General features: G+C 44.7%; 1 protein-coding gene across 1 annotated transcript in view; it reads right to left on the bottom strand.

Annotated features, from left to right (window-relative positions):
• PPM1H (protein phosphatase, Mg2+/Mn2+ dependent 1H) overlaps positions 1 to 15,197 on the bottom strand; it is a 260,282-nt gene that overhangs the window by 26,179 nt on the left and 218,906 nt on the right. The window lies entirely within an intron of this gene.

The raw sequence follows: 15,197 nt of genomic DNA, 5'->3' as shown, positions 1-15,197 counted from the left end.
TGAGCTAAGGACAAACGCAGGTCAGTGTCATCAATCTTCTAGTTCCTTCAACCCCTCCATTTCTCTCTCCTATCTTCTAAAAGCAAGTCTGAGTGAAAGCTGTAGGCTAGGGAAGGGGCAGGGAGAAGAAGGAGGTTGGAGTTTAAGCAGCTGTGTGCCCCATAACACACAGTCGGTGTTAGGTCATTGTAAACCTACAGAGAATTCCATTCTAAGAGGCTTACAGACTGCTCAAACCCACATCTTTGAAAGCCAAGCCTCCTACAGTTTAGAAAGGTTTGCTCAAGCCTGTGACACCCCAACACAGGGCGGTCCTGTGGACTAACAGCCTACACCCAGCAGCAGAAAACAATAAAATACTACACACCTACCACAGAGCCCTTGGAAAATGAGCTCAGATGAAAAGCAGCCTCCAGGTACCACGCCTCTGTGGCCTGCTAACTAGGTGATAACAACTAGCTAGTGGCCCACACTCAGGGGAAGAGAACTCAGGGGTATCCTGGACTGGCTTTTAACATTGCCTCAAAAGGGATGTCCACTTCAAGGGTAAGTTTACCTCCCAGAGAAGGCACTGTGCCTTACGAAACCAAATTGAAGAAAACAACAAGGGGAATCTTTAGTTTACAGCAGACTGGAAAATCCCGAATGCCAGAATTCTATCTTCGGGCCACTGAACTCATGTGGTCCAGTTTTCACTCCATGGAACCCACCAAATCCCCTTTGGTGTATTTTCTTGTGATTCCTGGGTGTCACAAATGTTACAGCAGTGCTTCTCAAATGCTAATGTGCCTAGGAGTCCCGGGCGGGGGTGGGGTGGGGTGGGGGGGGGATCCTGCTAAAATGCGGACTCAAATTCAGCTCTGGGTTTGGCTAGAAAGGCTGCATTTCTAGCTTACTCCCGCATGCTGCCAATGCCCTGGGTCCTGGGACCACACTGTGAGTAGGGAGGCTGAAGGGGATTCCTACTGGCCCAGGCTTGCAAGTACGGGAAGCCAGGGCTTGGTGGCCTCCGTGATGCCTCCAGCCTGTCCTCTGAGGCAGGCTTTAGAGAGGACAGCAAATGTTGGCTCTGGGCTCCCCAGTCCTGGCTCACTGTATTATTTCCAGGATGGAATGATTCTGCTAGCTTCCTACTGGGGTATATCTACAATACATTTCTGTGATAATCTGAACTCCGCAGAATAAAAAAGGTTATGGGAGGTGGGGTGCTGATGTCAGCCATCCCAGTTCCAGTCTCACGCCTGTAGCTAAGTAGGATATTCTATCTGTCTTCTAGCTCCTTCTAAAAGAAGGATTTCTAGGTCTGAAGATAACCTCCATTTAATTTCAGGACTACCCTGGGTTTAGGATGCCAGAGTCCCTTCAGGTGCTTTCCTGCTGGCCAAAAGTATATAGAGATTCGAGTTGTGTAATCTTAAGTCATCCTGCCCGCTACTCAAATGGAAGTCTAGCCAGCAGAATGGGTGTGGATTGGTGCACAGAAACACGTTAGAAAATGCTCTCTTCAATACCATCAATAAATTGAATCCTTCCCTAATTCCACTGTTCACATTTCCACACACAGCTCTCTAATGCAGTTTCATTAGCCAACATGAAAATCCTTTCAAAACCATTCTCAAGTATTTTTAATGTAAATAATAAAAAGCTGGTCTCAACCCTGTTCCCTGAGGCACTCCCCAATTAACATCCTTTTAGGTTTTTATTGCTACCCTTTATTTTGTGCCCTTTAGCCAATTTCCAAAGGACTCTGCCAACTTTCCACTTACAACTCGTGTCTTATACATTAACCTGTGATGCAGAACATTTTGTGAGAAAGCTCTCAGAAAAACTGGGCTGCAGCACAGGACAGCCCGCTGCATGCCTATCCTCCTGGAGGCAAGGGCTCCAGAGGATTCTGCCAGGCTCTGGGCTCCTGACCTCCTCTCCCTGAAGCTGCCGTTGGCCTTCCTCTATCAGACCACACTCACCTCTCAAAGTTCCCTCTTCCATTCTGTAAATAGCTTCTTGATATTCCAGGAAGCTGCACATTTAACTAATGGCTCTGAGGCTTCCCAGGACCCAGACGCCAGGAAGAGTGTCTCTGTGGGGCCCAGTAGGGGAGACATGTACTACGCAAATGCCTCTGTCTGAAGGAGAGCTGGGGAACGAGGTCAGGGCTTCTTGTGGCTCCTTCCAATGTCCCTGGCTGCCAAGAAGGAGGAGAAAGGCCACAGGAATCGTTGAGATTCTTGCAGTCTTTGACAGCAAGGTAATTTGAGCAGCTGAAAGACGGGGCCAGTGTGGATCTGTCTGCCCTCCTAGAAGCACCTTCATGTGTTTACTGAGCACTTACTATGAGCCAACGACTTTTCTAGGCACTGCAGATACAGCTGTGAAGTCTCTCACAGCTTCTTTGGAGGGTGGGAAGAGGAGAGGAAGAGGGAGAGAAACAATCTTCAGCAGGCTCTATGCACTGGGAGCCGGATGTGGGGCTCGATCTCATGACCTTAAGATCATGTCCCAAGCCAAAATCAAGAGTCAGAGGCTTAACCGACCGAGCCATGCAGGCGCCCCTCAGTCCCGCACAACTTCTACACTAGTAGATTAGACAGACACACAAACTCCAATGTCAGAAGAGGATAGGTGCTCTGAGGAAAAGTCGGAGTAAGAAGAACGACAAGATGGGGTCACTGAGTGATAGATATTCAGGAAGGCACGTGATATAATGAGCACTGGGTGTTACATAAGACTGACGAATGACTGAACTCTACCTTTGAAAACAATAATACATTATATGTTCATTAATTGAATTTAAAATAAAAAAAAATAAGAAAAATGATAAGATTCCTTTTAGAAGACCTGGCTATAGCAGGCCTCTCTGGGAAGGCACTGTTTGAACAAAGATCTCAATAAGGGAGGTGACTTCCCACAGGTCCCTTCCTGTGCCTCCCGTTCCTTCCTCTGGACGTGGTGTTAGACTGGGGGTGCAGTGCCCCCCTTTGCTGCCATCCTGAAGGAAACCAGCAAGCAGGGTCCACTCCTCTTCCCCAGTCTTTGTAGTCACAAGCCTGCACACCCCCCAGCACAGCTCTTCCCTACCTATACCTATTTGGGTCCCCTTGTTTGTCTCTGCCACAAGATCATGCTCAAACTCTCCTATGCCTAAGAGTCACCTGGGGCTGGGGTGCCTGGGTGGCTCAGTCGGTTAAGCATCTGCCTTCGGTTCAGGTCACGATCCCAGGTTCCTGGGATTGAGCCCCAGGAGCATCGGGCTCCCTGCTCAGTGAGAGGCGTGCTTCTCACTCTCCCTCTGCCATTCCCTCTGCTTGTATACTCTCTCTGTCAAATAAATAAATAAAATCTTAGAAGAAGAAGAAGAAGAAGAAGAAGAAGAATAATCAAGAAGAATCAAGAAGAATCAAGAAGAAGAAGAAGAAGAATCAAGAAGAATCAAGAAGAATCAAGAAGAATCAAGAAGAAGAAGAAGAAGAATCACCGGGGGTGCTCACCCAACAACTTGAGATTCAAGGGCCCACCTTTAACATTCTGATTGTGTCGATATGAACCCAGGCATCAGCTTTAGACAAAGGCCAGGTAATTCCAATGCAAGTGGTGAGGGAGCCTTGCCTTGGGAGCATGGTCAGGGGCAGTGGGCTCCTCAAGGGGCAAGGTCTGAGCTGCCCTCTCTGTTTCTATCCCCAGAACACAGAACATGGAGCGAGCATTTGGGAAGCATTCAGTAAGCAGCCAAGAGAAGCATCTGCCTCACTGCACGTTTCCCCTTGTTTTGCTGACCGCGAACACACAGTGCCTTGGGCCTCTTCTCTCCCCTCTGGCCTCTCCCCAAACTCACCCTCTGGCCAGAGATCCCACTTTGCATTTCTTCTCCTGCTCACGGTATTTTTCATAGTAAGTAACAATAGATCTTCGGTACATACGAAATGCGAGGAAGGGAGGAAGAAAAATCATTCCACGTCCGAGATCTATTCAGAGGCTGCTCTCACCTGGTGACCAAGCGGATTTGGCTTGTTACCTCTGCCACGCAGCCACCCAAATGCAGTGTGCTGAAACTTAACGGAAGTTGCAGACTCTCCTTTTCCTTCCCTGTCCTCACTGGATCTTCTGACAGAAAACTCAGTGTACAGAAGGGAGCAGGAGGGAGTCTGGGGGGCAGAGAAGAGCCTTGGCTAATGTGCCCCTGAATGAGCCGAGTGCTGACTGCTGTCCCCAGGCTCCTGGTGGCAGAGCATTTAGAGATGTCCTTAGTGTCATCACTGGGCACCTGCGGACACAGGCACTTGCGACAAGCAAGCTTTCATCCAGCCCCACCACTCAGGGCTTGGCCGCAGGCTGCTGCTTCAGCGTTTGTGGAAAATGTGTGTTCGCCTCTCTGCTCTACTACAGAGGAACCTTCAGTGGCATGTTAACATAGTTCACATGGGTGTAAGCCGATACAGGCTTCTTAAAGCTACTTTTTAAAAAGAGCCCATCAATTCTTCCATTTGTCAGATATGGGCTGCTTCTCTAGGATGCCCTTGTGGCTTTTACAGCTTTATCAACTCAGCAAATTTGCCAACCTTTTTTCCCTCTGAAGCACTCAGTGGAGGCCCATGAGCTTGCACAGCTCAGGCCTGGCTTTTTGGGAGGAACAAGAGCCCTGCCTTTGGGATCAAAAGCCCCCACTTCAGGTCTCTGCTTCGAACCACCTTTGGGACTTAAGAGAAGCCATTTATCTTCTTTTTCTTCTTTCTGAAGATTTTATTTATTTATTTATTTGACAGAGAGAGATCACAAGTAGGCAGAGAGCGGGGAAGAAGCAGGCTCCCTGCTGAGCCGAGAGCCTGGTGCGGGGCTCGATCTCAGACCTTGAGATCATAACCTGAGCCGAAGGCAGAGGCTTACTTAGGAAGATCAAATGAGGTGACATGGAAGGAAACCAAAAATTCTACTGTACCACATGTTATTTATTATCTTAGGGTACTGATCTCTGGGCAGTCCACCTGAAAGTAAGCTAGTTTGTGGAAGGAGAGGGTTCAGAGTGGGCTCAAGGGCCTTGGAGTTCAAGTACAAGTCTCTTTTAAAATAACAGTGATTGGGACTCTCAATAGTGTTCTTGGCAGGAAAGCCAGATGGTCCCCAAGATACGGATGCTGACAGGTGGTAGAAAATAAGGAGAGGACAAAGTCTTATCCTCTATACCCCATGAAGCCAACTCAAAAGCTCAACCTAGAGAACTTTGAATATGGCGCTTGTACCAAAAAACCCCTAAAACTCCACCATATTTCCTTGTGAAATATGAACAAAGCAGATTATTTCAATGCTGGCATTCTGGCAAGCCACCAAGACAGCATGCAGGGTGTCTCTTGTGACCCTATCTACACGGTGTCATGAAACACACATTGAATTTGGCGGCAAAAGACTTGGGTTTGAAACCCACCTCTGCTCCTTAAAATTTAGGCAAAACCACTTGGTCGTTCACATTTTCAAAGTCTACTGACCACCTGCAGGGAATGTGGAAGGCAGCAGTGACTCATCACATGGCATGTGAGGAGGAAGGAGTGGGATCACATGTCTGACACACAGTGGGAGCTGCAGGGGCCAAAGCCTGGGGAGGGGAGAGAGGGCGGGTGTGCTTGGGCAGCTTTATACCATCTGGTTTGGCCACAGCACTGGATTTTCACTGAGGAATGGTGAGGGAGAAGATATGACCTTTCAAAACTTCAGTGTCTCTGTAGTGAAATGAAGGGTTAGAATGCGGTGGTTGCTGGGGATGCTTACAGCATTAATGTTCTCTGACTCATCATAGGAGGACTTAGGGCTGGCTGCATGTGACGGGCCCCATGACCTCGGAGCATCTGACTGCAAACGCATCGAGGGACATTTAAATATTACAAATACGCTGGCTACCCACGCTCCCCAAAAGGAGCCGGCTGTTTGGGCTGTGGGCATAATTTTATATTTGAAATATACCACAGATATTCTTGTGGGTTTGCTTTTTCTTTTGTAGTCTGCAGACAAAGTAAACATGTGACTTTTGAGGGTGGATACAACTTAATAGTTGAAATGTTTCTATACCAGTGGAAGTATTAGGTAAGAAGCCTGAAGCTGAACCCAGTGCTACCGGCTGGCCACTCTAGCAGGAGGCTTCCGTTTTCTCCTCATGAGACCAGTGCTTTGCAGCTCAGTGAGGTAATAAGCCATGGGAAGGAATTTCCTTTACATGCTGGGCTACTCCCATGATCTACTCCTTTCTTTGGTCTTTCACTGGCTTGTGTACCACAAAGTAAAGGCTTATTGAATGAATCAGTGAATGAATGGCTTGAATCTAGCTTATCAATCATCTGAGGAATAAGTTTGTGTTCATTAAAATGCCCATTTACAGAGCTAAAGGTCAGAAGAAACCTCAAGCTGTGAGTGAAGGCCTGTGGGTGCAGTGTAGGTGGACTGAGTCGTGTCAACTCCAGTGAGGACACACACAGAGTGACCCTGTGTCCCAGTGTGCATGAGATAGTTTTGGTTTGTGCTGTTTTCCCAGCATAATTATTAAAGATGTCCACACTGACTCTCAAAAATGTCCTGGTTGAGAGGGTAAGTCATATCACCACCTGACGAAGAAATAACAAAAGGACTGCTACTTCCGGCCAGTGGGACCTAACAAAACCACAAACCAGACTGTGTTATTGCTGCACAGGACTCCTTGCACTATGGCAGGATTTCAGAGATCTCCAGTGAGCAGGAGAGCGACTTACTTTGTATCTCACCTCAGGAGAGAAGACACAGTGTGTCTGACCACACATGGTCCAAGAACACTCAAATAATAAAACACATATAAACAGATGTTAAAGACTGGTCTTCAGGGGCGCCTGGGTGGCTCTGTCAATTAAGCGTCCCACTCTTGATTTCGGCCCAGGGCATGATCTCAGGGTTGTGAGACTGAGCCCCACATCGAGCTCCATGCTTGGTGTGGAGCCTGCTTAAGATTCTCTCTCCCTCTCCTCTGCTCCTGCCCCCCTACTTCTCTCTTCTACTCTCAAAAAAAAGAAAAAAAAAAAAAAAAAAAAAAAAAAAATCTTCAAACATCACAGCCATTGATGCCATGCTTGCCTATGATCTGCTGAATGGTGTGGTGGCCACTGAGGGATGGATGTCATTTTATGTCAGTGAGATCACAGGCATGCATCTTCTTTATACATGATTAAATCTTTTTCTTCTTTATTCTTATTTTTTACATTAACCTGTACACCCACATAGAGCTTGAACTCAGGACCCCAAGATCAAGAGTCTCATGCTCTACCAACTGAGCCAGCCAGGCGCCCTGGGATTTGCATTTTTTTTTTTTCTCTGTTTGGGATTTGCATTTTTAAACAAACTTCTCAAACTACTCTTCCGTGTGCAATAAATAAATGCAAAATAAAAAAAAAGATACTACATGTTTAAACAAAACATTCAAGTGAAATGATTATTTTTTAGAAGGGGATCAGAGCAAAATAATCTCCAATGAGAAGAAATATTTGACACAATAGAGAGGTTGGCTCCCTTGTGTGACCATAAATTTTATGAGTTGCCAAGCCAGAATTTTTGGTGTCAAAGTAAATGTCAAATTCTGGTTTTATTCAAATAGCTAGTTACTTCCCAAGTCATTTCCCAATGGAAACAAGCCAGGAAAATATCACATGCACACATACAAGTGATTTTTACAGCTAGACCAGAGAGTTAGAGATGCAGATGGAGGACAAGTGAAGTCACAGAATCTTTCCTAGATGTAGGGTCAGACAGCACCTTAGTCAAATAAAAGCAGTTTCTCTATACTCTTAATGTGATTCCCCACCCCATCCCACACACATTTTCAAACTGGTGGTGATGGTGGTGGTAAAAGGGGAGCAGACAGCCTCCAAGAGTAAAGCACCCCAACTGAAAAGATGCATGAGATGTTGGCTGAAGGGCACAGACTTCCAGTTATAAAACTAGGGATACCAAGTCCAGCATGGGAACTATAGTTACACATAACCTATAGATGCTGTGTTTTATATATATATGTGTATATATATATATGCATATATATATATACACACATATGTATATATACATACATTTTATGTATATATGTATATGCATAAAATATATACACATCTATATATAACTATAGTATAAGAGAGTAAAGCTTTAATATTCTCAGCACAAGAGAAGCAGTAATGATCTGATGTGACAGAGCTATAGTGCTAATTATTTTGTAATATATGTATACAAGTGCATCAAATCAACACATTGTATACTTTAAGCTTATACAATGTTACACATCAATTATATCTCAGTAAAACTAGAAAAAGAAAACTGCCAAACACAATTGTTCTAGACTACCAAAGCATCCCTAGATAGATCTCACCATTTTTCTTTTGTAGGAGTAGCCATGGTTTGTGAGGCCTGAAATTTACACAATTTTAGCAGCTCTCTTCACAAAAAGAATACAGAAACAGTTATGAATAAAAACAGAGATATTAATGTGTTTATTTAAAGTGAGAACAGCACCTGAAGGACTCAGTGGGTTGAGTGTCCAGCTCTTGGTTTCAGCTCAGGTCATGATCTCAGGGTGGCAGGACTGAGCCCCATGTCAGGCTCTGCACTCAGCGGGGAGTCTGCTTGGGATTCTCTCTCTCTCTCTCCCCCTCTGCCCCTCCCTCCTGCATGCTGCACTCTCTAAAAAAAAATAAATCTTTAAAAAAATAAATAAATAAAATAAAAATAATAAGAGAAGAAGGGGCACCTGGGTGGCTCAGTCATTTACGTGCCTGTCTCTTGGTTTTAGCTTATGTTATGATCTCATGGGTCATGAAATCGAGCCCCAGGTCAGTGGCATGCTCAGCAGGGAGTCTGCTTGAAAGTTCTTTCCCTCTGTCCCTCACCCCACTTCCTCTCTCTCAAGTCGATAAATACATCTTTTTTTTTTTTTAATGAAGGAAGAAACTAACAAGTTCCTGAACCGTGGAAAATGAGGTCCCTTTCTTCTGAGAAATGTTTACAAAGAAATGATTCCTGACTGTAACCTTGCCTCTCCTCTCCACCTAGAACATTCTACATTTCCTAGCAATAACCAGAACTCAGTAAGGGCTGGTCCAAGTGAAGAACCCTGATAATTTATGTTTATTTAGCTTCTTTGTAAATCTGCCTCCATACTGATAACTAGATTACTTCTGTTAACTAGCTAAACAGCTAACTCATCAATTTATATTAGTCTGCACTGGAAAGATAGATGATTATTCCTCTAATCTTCAAGATTTCACAGCAGGGAGGGTACTTCTCCAGAGCTTCCAAGATGGCCTCTATCAATTCCTGCCCTCCCTGACAAGCACGCTGTTTCACCCATGAAAAGATGGATTCCAATTTCCCTCTCCCAAAATGTGGACCAGCCTTAGTGAGATCCCTGACCACAAGTATGTGGCAGAGATGATGGTTCTAGGCCTTCTGAGGCAGGGTTTTTGTTTGTTTGTTTTTTAAGATTTATTAATTTATTTTAAGGATGGAAGGGCAGGGAAGGGGACAGAAGGAGAGGGAGAGAATCTCAAGAGGACTCACACTGAATGCAGAGCCTGATATGGGGCTCAATCCCTCCACCCTGAGATCCTGTCCTGAGCTGAAATCAAGAGTCAGGTGCTTAACTGACTGAGCCACCCAGATGCCCCTGAAGCTAGGTCTTGTGTTTTTTGTTTTTATTTTTTGTTTTTAAGATTTTATTTGACAGAGAGAGACACAGTGAGAGAGAGGAACACAAGTAGGGGCAGTGAGAGAGGGAGAAGCAGGCTTCCCGCCGAGCAGGGAGCCTGATGCGGGGCAAGATCCCAAAACCCTGGGATCAGGACCTGAGCCAAGGCAGACACTTAACGACTAAGCTACCCAGGCACCCCGGGGCTAGAAGAAGGCTTAAAAAGCCTTATAACTTCTGCTTGGCAGTCTTGAACCACGCACTCTTGAGCTTTTTTTTCTCAGAATCCAGCTGCCATGCTATGAAAAGCCGAGATCCCATGAAGAGGCCACGCATAGCTGCCTCAGCCGAACTTCCAGCTGATAGCCAATGTCCACTGCCAGCTACATGAGTGAGCCATTTTGGACTTCCAGCCCATCTAGTCTTCAGATGACTCTAGCCCCAGCTGACATCCAACTGTGACATGAGACTCCCAGACAGAACCACCTAGCTGAGCCCAGCCAACTCATAGATCTATGAAAGGTAAGAACATATAAATACAGATAATACACTGTTCTGTCAAGACTTGAGGTTCTAGGGGCGCCTGGGTGGCTCAGTGGGTTAAGCCGCTGCCTTCGGCTCAGGTCATGATCTCAGAGTCCTGGGATCGAGCCCCGCATCGGGCTCTCTGCTCAGCAGGGAGCCTGCTTCCTCCTCTCTCTCTGCCTGCCTCTCTGCCTGCTTGTGATCTCTCTGTCAAATAAATAAATAAAATCTTAAAAAAAAAAAAAAAGACTTAAGGTTCTAGGGGGGTTTGTTCGGCAGTCCACAGAGGCACAAAGCACTGTAGTGTGAGAGATCACTTCTAGGCCCTCTCCTGCTATGGGGCTGGGGAGATGGGATGGGACACTGGGCTCCCCTGGAGTTTTCTCCTTGGTTTCTATCTGTCCATAAGCATCACTTGTTCCCCTTGCTCCTGTCCTCCAACAGGCAAATATTAGGAATAACACTTTTTGTGGGGTGAGGAGAAGAGAGCCACAGCTATTGAGTGGGTAAATTAAATCTGGGTAGAGTAGAAGAACAAGAATAACATTTTGGTCTGAAATCCAAATTATAGTTTCTAGTCTAACTTTATACTGGTTATAAAGTTATTTTCATCCCAGGCACTGGTGGCTATGTTTTTAATTGTTCAGAAAACTCAAAGGGAAAAAGGTATAAAATTAGGTTTCTTCTTCAGTTCCCAATAAGCAACACCTTTCCCTTTTCCTAGGCTAGAAAGCAGTGAATTTTTAATTTTTAGAAAATTTCACTCTGCCTCACCCTCTAAAACGGCCAGGTTTTCGTTACATTTTTCTGTTGCAACGTCTCTAAGATGCCCCTTGTTTTCATTTTCGCAGTCCCTGTCCTAGCTTCCATCCTCCTGCCAAAGTCTCCTGTCTGCCTCTCCTCACCCCTCCACCACCCCCGTGCCCCCATCTATGTGCTGTGACAGGCTTCCACCCAACATTTATCATGCTACTCCCCTTGCTTAAAGACCTTACCTACTGCCTTGGGTCCAGCTCAAGGCCCTCCACAATAATTAGTTTATTATATAGCTCATAGCCCATTGAGCTAATCTTCCAAACTCAGTGACCTCATAAGGCAAATTTTACTTCACACCAGACTCACTCCTGCCTCTTTTCTTGTCCTACTTATCTTGTCCTTCTTTACAGTATATGAGTCCCTCTCCCTTTTTGGAATTCCCCTAGTCTCTTAGAAAGCAGGAATCGCAGGGTTTATAGCTGATGATTCCTTCACTGGTCTCACATTCCAACTTGCCCCCAAATTCTAATTCTTTTGAGGACACGTTCCCTAGTTTTTGGCTCAGTAAACATGATTGGACTCATGATCTCTATGTAAAGAGCCAGTGAAATCTTATGATCTTGATGGAATCAGAGAAAGACCAAGGAACTAATACTTATTGTGCCTGGTTCTGGCTAAGTACTTTATATATGTCGTTAATTCGTTCTGTTAAGTTTCTGGGTATAACAGTGCTACTGTCCTCTTTTTATTGAAGAGATAGCTGAGACTTAGGTAAAGTAACTTTCTCAAGGTCACCCAGCTAGTAAGTGAAGAGGCAGAGCTTGAAGTCAAGACACTGACCAGTCTGAGCTTCTAAGTACTATATGAAACCACCTCCTAAGGTATTTTTGAGGAGGCTAGGGAATTTTTTAAACAAGTTTTTCCTCCTCTACTACCCAAAGATATTTACTGATACCATTTTATTAAATTTTCTTCATGTGCATATTTGTATACACACACACATACCTTTTTACTAATGATCATGCTCTTTGTATATACAACCATATTCTGTTTCACTTAATACAGTACAGCTTTTTCCCATGCCATTACGCATCAATATTGTTTTTTACGGAATTGCAGAAATTATACAATACAAATACAACATGTCCCTTCCCAAAGTGCAACTTTGGCTTGGGGTATGAAAAGCTATCAAGAGGACTTTAAACGTTAAGATGATAACAATGAGATCTTAAATAATGTTCATGATTTCATGGGAGACAAAAGGAGAGGCCCAAAGAAAAGGGTCGTTCTCTCTTACTATGGATGACTGGGAATCCCTAAGTAGAAAGCCTTCCAGAACCTGATGGGGGAAGGAAGACTAGCATTTCCTGACCATCTCTGGCCATGTACCAGACCTTGTGCCAGATAGTTCCAAAGATGTTTTTCCTTTCTTTTTCTAGCACCTTGTGATTACAGGCATTTTTACCCCACCTAAGGGAAGGGAAAGGCAGGCTAACATAGTGCAGGCCACATGGGCACTGAGATATTGGAGTCTAAGGTCTTCCTTCTCTTAGAGAGGGCGGTTTCAGATGAAAGAGAAAACAGATGAAGAATAGCAAGAACGAGCTGAATGAGTCAGCTGACGTTACAAAAAAACAGCTGACAGGAATTTTGAACACCAAGGAAAGGAACAATGAAGCCAAGAGAAAATGAGGCTCCTTGTGGTTCAGTCTGGCAGTGGCGGGAGGAGGGGATGCAGAGTTGAGGGGTTGGTTGGCTTTGCAAAGTAGTCCCCACAAAGAAAAAGACCCCATTCTTCCAAGAGCCCGAAAGGGGGCTAACGGCAGTCTTGGAGTGCAGGCCAGAAAGCAAGTAACACGAAGAGGAATCCTAGCTCTAGTGAGGGCCCGTTACAGGTCAGAGAGGAGCGCGGAGCAGAGAACATGTGGAGGTTTAGTCTGCAGACCTGTGCCAAGGTGCCTGAGTAACACAGCAGGAAGTGTGCTGGATTGCAGCGGGGAGAAGAAATGCTGGAAGAGAAGACGTGGAGAGTTTGTGCTCAGGGCGTGACTCTCCCGATCCTTTCCTTCTCCTCTTGAACTCTTTCGGGACAGTCGAAGAAAGGTGACTGCTGATGAGCTTCACTGTGCAAGGATGTGGGAGACCTGGCCGAGGCTTTCTCTTAGGTGGGGAGAGGCTGCTCTTCCACCGTGACACAGGGAACCACGGTGCTATGGACCAGACGAGAGTCAGAACGCCTCCACATTTGATGGTCAGGCCAACGCTCGGTTGGCGGGGGCCCCTTGTGGAATTCATTTCTTGGCCGGAAATCCCTGCCTCAGACCTTGGAAGACAGGAGGGAGGCTCAGCAAGCCTGGCGGCTGCTCTTTGGGTTTGGCAAACTCAAGATTTTTCCAGCGCCTTGTGTTCAGTGAAACCGAAAATGTGTTTGGCTAGAAACCCTTCTCTAATTTTTAAACCCCTGAGCATTTTTTACGTAAATTTGATACACATGTTTTTGTCTTATTTTTATTTAGCTCATCAAATCGAATTAGGAGCTACAATGATGAAGGGAACAATGCTGATTTCCAAGAAGATTTTGGAGCCTTTTTTTTCCTTAGAACTAAATCGCATTTTCTCCCCAACTGTTAAAATTACCAGACTGAGCTGGATTTGAAATTTAGAACCCAAATGTGAAATGAAGATCCATGCTTGGCAAAGATGAGGCATAGCAGGGGAATGCTTTTAGGAAATCACAGTTAGAAAGCCAGGGTAGGTGTGGGGTGCGGGGTGAGGGGACACAGGCAGGAAAGGAGGCCATTCTTCATTAGACAGTTTAGCTCAATTTACCTGGCTTTCCGAGCTCCCCCAAAGAGGCCCATTCGCCATGTCTCCAGTGTTGGACTCTATCACTAGCACTCAAAGAAGAGGAGTTTCTACCCCAAGACAGGGGATGAGGGAGTCTCTTGTACCCCTCCATAGTAGCCAATTCCAGCTGCTCCTCTTCTAACCGCCCTCCCTCTTTCCTCGTTCTGGCTAAGCCCTCTCCATCTGGAAGCACTTAACATGTACAACAATTTTAATCTTGTGCAAAGGAATCTTCGGGTCTACACTACATACCCATTAAGCTAAATTATACGTGCACAATCTTATTTTGCACAATTCTGTCTGGCTGAGATTGGCACACACCAAAGGCTATTACTGTCTTTCCCAATTACTTTTTCTAGTACGCCATCATTTTCTACAACTTTAGTCTGAGGCCAGCAGTATTTCTCTGAGAAACTTGAGCCACTGAGGTCCCAGGATCAAGATTCTCTTCAGAGCCCCTCGAACCTATACTCAGAGGGTCCCTTAGACATTGTCCAGAGACATTTCTTTGAACTCAGCTTCTCTCCCCTACAGACCATCATCAAATTAGACAGACCTGGGTACAAGTACCATCTTGTTATTTCATGACCGTACAACTGGGGGAGTCATAACTTGGGGAGTTATTTCACTTCTTTGCAGCTCAGTTTCCCCATCTGCAAAATGGGTACAATAGGCATATGGACATCCTAGGATACTGTGTACAGAAAACACATTAAGTTGTCTGAGCCAGACTAAGTAGTCAACCTGTTATGTTACTTGTTATTACAAAACTACATTTTATTGAACTCTACACCTTTTCTCTTTCTTTTTTTTTTTTTTTTAGGTAAAGTTGCTCTTTATTAATAGAAATCTCCTACAAAATAAATAATATTTACTATGTTTCTGAAATACGGACATAGAGAAGAGGAAGCAAAGGTTATTCATAATCTCACCATCTAGAAAGCCCTTGCTGACAATTAAAAAAAAATTTTTTTTTAATTTTTTAAATTTCTTTTCAGCGTAACAGTATTCATTGTTTTTGCACCACACCCAGTGCTCCATGCAATCTCTGCCCTCTCCAATACCCACCACCTGGTTCCCCCAACCTCCTACCCCCCGCCCCTTAAGTATGCTCTATACACATTGTGAAAACTTCAGACATTGCAGAAAGTAAAAATAATTTAAAATAAAATCAACCCTCACCCTAAAGGTAACCGCTGCTAACATTAACTTCGGTTTCCCTCCAGATTAGGAAAAGAAATGCATAAAGCAGCAAAATATACATAGCCCTATACATGATTTATAAAAATAAAAAGTACAATAATAAAAATTAAAAATAATTTTTAAAAAGTATAACATCAATACTCTCCTACATCTTACTCTTTTTTTTTTTTTTTTAGATTTTATTTATTTG

Source organism: Lutra lutra, chromosome 8, assembly GCF_902655055.1.
Source record: "Lutra lutra chromosome 8, mLutLut1.2, whole genome shotgun sequence".
Lineage (NCBI taxonomy): Eukaryota > Metazoa > Chordata > Mammalia > Carnivora > Mustelidae > Lutra > Lutra lutra.
This window is presented reverse-complemented; position numbering and strand designations above follow the sequence as displayed.